Source organism: Macaca mulatta, chromosome 17, assembly GCF_049350105.2.
Source record: "Macaca mulatta isolate MMU2019108-1 chromosome 17, T2T-MMU8v2.0, whole genome shotgun sequence".
Classification (NCBI taxonomy): Eukaryota; Metazoa; Chordata; class Mammalia; order Primates; family Cercopithecidae; genus Macaca; species Macaca mulatta.
Window position 1 is genome coordinate 19,273,537 of NC_133422.1, and position 6,000 is coordinate 19,279,536.

Genomic DNA, 6,000 nt, shown 5'->3' on the forward strand with positions numbered 1-6,000 from the left:
TCTCTATTAATAATGCTAACATTTGATGAATATTTACCATGTGCTTTCCATGCTTTTCCTCATTTAATCCTCGGAACAACCCTATATGAGCCATTACTATCCCAAGTTATAGTTCAAGAAACTGAAAGTGAGGGATGATAAACGTACTGTGTAAGATCACACAGCTAGGTAACAATAGTACCGAGACTCTGACCTGGTCCATCTGACCCCCTAAGCAATGTCGACCCCATGTGCACACTTTCTTCTACTTTGGGCCTCTGTACTTTATATCCTGCTTCCTTAACCTAGTGGTTTTTAATTCTGGCTGCAAATTAGAATCACCTCTTAGTTGTTTAAACAATATTAAGTTCCAGGGATATTAATTTAATTGGTTTGGATGGAGATCAGATTGATATTTTCTTAAAAGTTCCCACACATAAGAATTACAGCTTTAATCAGATATTTTTAATGGAAAAACTTGGATATTTTGATTTGTATATATATTAGGTTCTCAAGAAAGGCATCTTTAACTGAATTAAATGACCATAGGTTGTTTTCTGATTTATTTAGTAGTGTTTGTGGTACAGCTATGTATATTGAAAGAACAATGTCTTGGCCAGGTGCAGTGGCTCACACTTGTAAACCCAGCATTTTGGGAGGCCCAGGCAGGTGAATCACTTGAGGCCAGGAGTTTGAGAGCAGCTGAGCAATATAGTGAGATCCTATCTATAAAAAAAAAAAAAAAAAAATTTTTTTTTTAGTTAGTGCGGCATGGTGGTACACACCTATAGTCCCAGCTACTCAGGAGGTTGAGACAGGAGAATCACTTGCGTTTAGGAGTTCTAGGCTACAGTAAGCTGCGATTGCGCCTCTACACTGCAGCCTGGATGACAGAGTGAGATCTTATGTAGAAAGAAACAAAAAACAACGAAAGAGAGACGGGGGCAGAGAGGGAGAGAGGGAGGGAATCAAGGGAGGGAGGGAAGGGAGGAAGGGAGGAAGGAAGGAAGGGAGGAAGGGAGGAAGGAAGGGAGGAAGGGAGCAAGGGCAGAAAGAAGGAAGGAAGGAAAATATCTTAATCAGCAGTTTCTTTCAAGGGATCAGGGAGGCCAAAAGAATTTTCATAATAGTAATAAACACTATTTGCTTTTTCATTCTCAGTCTCTCATGAGTGTAGAGTAGTGTTTTCTTGAGGCTACCGGATATGGAGTAACATGATGAGTCTGAAAAATAATAGGATATATGGTGATATACTCCTGTGTTCTAAAATTTTCTCAATTTTAATTTCAAATGTGCTAAGTACAGATAGACGTAAGCACTCCACAGCAGTTTTTAAGATTGTAAAAGGGGTTCTGAAACCAAAAAATTTGAGAACCACCATCTTAAGTGATGCCTTAGTGACTCTGGTAAGTAAATAAACGTTTAGAAATTGTGAAAATTATACCTGCACTTACGGTAGGGCCTGAAATCATTAAAATCTTGTTGCTCATAGTGTAGTCCACCTGGCAGAAGCATCGGCCTACCTGGGAGCCTGTAGAAACACAGAGTCTTAGACCATCCCAGATTTTCTGAATCGAAACCTGCATTTTAACAAGAGTTGCATGTGCTTTGTGTGCCCATTGTAATCTAACAAGCACTGGCTTAAGAGAATTAGCCTTATCAATTTTGTTATTTGTTGTCCTACATCATTTTTATCGCTTTAATGGAACACGAATCTTCTTGCTTGCTTTTTCCCTTCCCACTTGGAGCACTATCCCATTGTTTATCAGTGTACGGAAGTTTATGACAAATATTAACATCTCAGTTTACAGATGGAAAAACTGAGAAACAAAAAGCTGGAGAGGTGTGACTATCCCAAAGTCTGGTCAAATGCCAAACTGGGAAGAAAATACAGAGACGTTAACTTATGCACTGATGCATCTTGCATTAAAAGACAGGAGATGAGTCCCAAATACACAACATGAAAACTCACCATCACGCAGGACCTCAGAATTTTGGAATTATAAGAGGCTTAAGGACATTTTTGAACATGAAATAGAACCACTGGATGATAGCAGATATGAAGGCTTTCTCCTCTGTACTCACACAGAGCTCTATGTTTTGGCCTACTGCAGCACTGATCATTTGGTATTAAATTATTGGTTTATATGTCAGTTGCCCAAGACAGACTCTGATTCTTAAGATCAATGACTGTGTCTTAGTTTTATTTCACACTCAGCATTTACCCCAATGCTGGGCACACAGAAAGTGCTCAGCAAATACTTCTTAATTTGCTCAGGCTGGCATAACAAAATACCATGGATTAGGTGATTTAAACAACATAAATTTATTTTCTCACATTTCTGGAGGCTAGAAATCTAAGCCCAAGGTACCAGCGTGGCTCTGTTCCTGGCTTGTAGATGGCCACTTTATTGCTGTGTCCTTAATGGCAAGTGAGGTGGTAGCCTTGGAGAGAGAAAGCTGTTATGTTTCTTCTTAGAAGGGCATTAATCCCATCATGAAAGCCACACCCTCATGATACTATTTAAACCTAATTGTCTCCCAAAAGTCCCATCTTCAAATACCATCACATTGGGAATTCAACATATGAATTTAGGGGGATATGAACATTCAATTCATAACAAATACATATTCAATAAATGAAGAAAAGTAGTTAAAAAGACAGTAGACTTCAACCAAACTAATAAAATGTAATTGGGAAAATATGCAACTTTCTGGAAAGATTAATTGTTGTTAAACTAATGTATCACTTTAGTTTGAGCTCAGAGAAGTTGGAGAGGCTTACCTGAATGTAGCCTCTTGCAGGTTTGTTTCCTTCTTGATTCCAGTATTTAAATTTCAAAAATCAATGGTTTACCAAAATGGTTTTCCTAAGTGACTTATTATATTTAGTAAACAGCCATGTTTTCTTTGCGGTATAACTTATCCCAAGTAATTTTACTTTTACTTAGGAAATCTTTTTTTTGGAAATGGGGGTGCATGGAAAACAGCAGAAGTAGTAATGAAAAGATTATAGAAAACAGAAAGAATATGTGAAGTTTTTGGTTTTTTGTGGGATTTTTGTATTTTTTTCCTGAGACAGGGTCTCACTCTGTCACCCAGACTGGAGTGCAGTGGTGTGATCTCAGCTTCCTGCAACCTCCGCCTCCCAGGCTCAAGTAATCCTCCCACCTCAGCCTCCCTAGAGGCTGGAAACACAGGCACATGCCACCATGCCCAACTAATTTTTTTTTATTTTTTTATTTTTAAATTTTTTTGAGATGGAATTTCACTCTTGTTTCTCGGGTTGGAATACAATGGCACAATCTCGGTTCACTGCAACCTCCACTTCCCAGGTTCAAGCAATTCTCCTGCCTCAACCTCTCAAGTAGCTGGGATTACAGGCGCCCGTCACCATGCAGGGCTAATTTTTTGTATTTTTAGTAGAGAGAGGGTTTCACCATGTTGGCCAGGCTGGTTTTGAGCTCCCGGCCTCAAGCGATCCACTTGCCTTGGCCTCCCAAAGTGCTGAGATTACAGGCATGAGCCAGCGCACCTGGCCCTAATTTTTAAATTTTTTAGTGGAGATACGGCTTCACCATGTTGCCCAGACTAGTCTTGAACTCCTGTCAAGCTATTCCCCCACCCCACCTTGGCCTCCCAAAGTGCTAGGGTTACAGGCATGAGCCACTAGGCCCAGCAGAAGTATATGTTTTATATTACCTCTGCTTTTCACACTTTTAGAGTTCATCAATAGCTCCTAAATTGTAGTCATATTTTTTCTGCTTATTCATATTCCATTTCAACACTTATGAAATAAACTATTGCTATGAGGGTTAGCTAACTTTTCATAAATTTTCCCCAAATGTTCCTTTTGGTTCTTTTCATAAATTTATTCTTTATTGTTTTTCTTTTCTCTATGCATTGCTTTTTTAAATATAACTACCCAAATATTTTATTTTCTTTGCTAATTATAGGGGCTAAAACCAACTTGTTAAATTAGATTGAATTGAATGAAATAGATATACACATACTAATACAGTATTTTTTTCTCACTAAACAAGTTGAATTAACGGGACTATCTTCTGGGTTCTAGTTGATTCTTTCTTGACAGAGGAATGAAATCGAATGAAGCCACACACACAACTGTACCTTCTCATGTGCTATTCACCCATCACCAGTTTCTTTCGAAATATTTTATTAGGAGTGACATCAGCAAGATAGTGGATGAGGAAGCTTCAGGCCCTTGTTCCCCCATAGAAACACCAAATAAACCACTAGAGTGACAAAAATAACTTTATAGGAACTCTGAAAACAGGTCAAAGATCTACAGCAACCAAAAAAAGCTCAACCAAGAAAAATCTACCTTCAATACAGTAGGAAATTTCATAGCATTTTTACTTACCTTGTCTCACCTTCCCAGCATAGTGAAATCTGGAGGAAGTAGCCTAATTCCTGGTTTTCCCTTTGGGATGGAAAGAGCAGGGTAGAAATGTTTGCAACATTCTGACCTTTCTGTGGGTCACCTGAGGGTCTAGTCTTGCCTTGCCTGACTCAGAGCTCAGACAGGGGACACTGGCATATTTTGGATCTCAGGCTAGAAGCTGTAGAAGGCAGTGGTAGGTGTGTACATGAAAACTGCAAAGGGAATGCAGATCCGTGGGCACTTGGGAGCAAGAGAGTATGGACAGAGCATTACGATAGGACATCTAAGTCCATAGGAAGCTGGGATGAGACTCTGGGGAATCAAGACTTTTCAATGCAGCCAGAGAAAATTAATTAGGGTGGGTGGTGGGGGAAACACACACATAGACCAAGTCAGGACACATGTTCAGAAAAGACCTGAGAAGACTTTAAACCATAACCGCAGTCTGATCTTGAGGATCAGGGGCTCATAAATTACTGAACGTTTTCCATGCCAGTTTGCAAGATTGGAGAAGGTGGCTGTTTTTTTAAATACCCAATTTAAATCACAAGAGATGCAAGGAAACAAAAAAACATAATTCATTCAAAAGGACACAATACAACCACAGAAACAATCCCTGCAGTAACACACATCTCAAACTTACTTTAAAACAACTCTCTTAAGTATGCTCAAAGAGCAAAAGAAAATTAGAAAAACAACGTAGGAACAAAATAAAAACCTCTACAGACAGAAATTATAGACAGTAACAACAATAAGGAAATTCTGGAAGTAAAACACATAAGAACTGAATTGAAAAACTCACTAGAGAGGTTCAACAGCTGACTCAAACAAGCAGAAGAAGGAATCAGCAAACATGAAGTCAAATCTTTTGAAATTATCAAGTCTGAGGAGCAAAAAGAATGAAGGCAAGTGAACAGGGCCTATGAGTCTTATGAGACACCGTCAAACAGACCAACATAGGGATTGTAAAAATTGCAGAAGGAGAAGAAAGAGAGGGAAAGGGGTAGATAGATTACTTGAGGAAATAATGGCTGAAAACATCCCAAATTAGGAGAAAGGCATGGCTATATTATCCAAGAAGCTCAATGAACACTAAGTAGGATAAACCCAAAGAGACCCACAATGAGACACACTATAATCAAATTGTCAAAAGCAAACGACAGAGAAGTTTGAAAACAGCAAGAGAAAAGTGATGCTCATCATGTACAAGGAAACCTCAATAAGATTATCGGTAGATTTCTCAGTAGAAACCTTATAAGAGGCCAGAAGGAATGAGATTATATATTTAAACTGCTGGAGTGAAAAAAAAAATCAACCAAGGATTTTATGTATGGCAAAACTGTCTTTCAAAAATGAAGGAAGACTGGGCTTACGGCTCACACCTGTAATCCCAGCACTTTGGGAGGCCAAGGCAGGCGGATAACTTGAGGTCAGGACTTCGAGACCAGCCTGGCACACATGGTGAAACCCCATCTCTATTAAAATTACAAAAAAAATTAGCCAGGTGTGGTGGCCACACACATAGTCCCAGCTGAGGCACAAGAATCACTTGAACCCAGGAAGAGGAGGTTGCAGTGAGCCAAGATCATGCCACTATACTCCAGCGTGGGCGACAC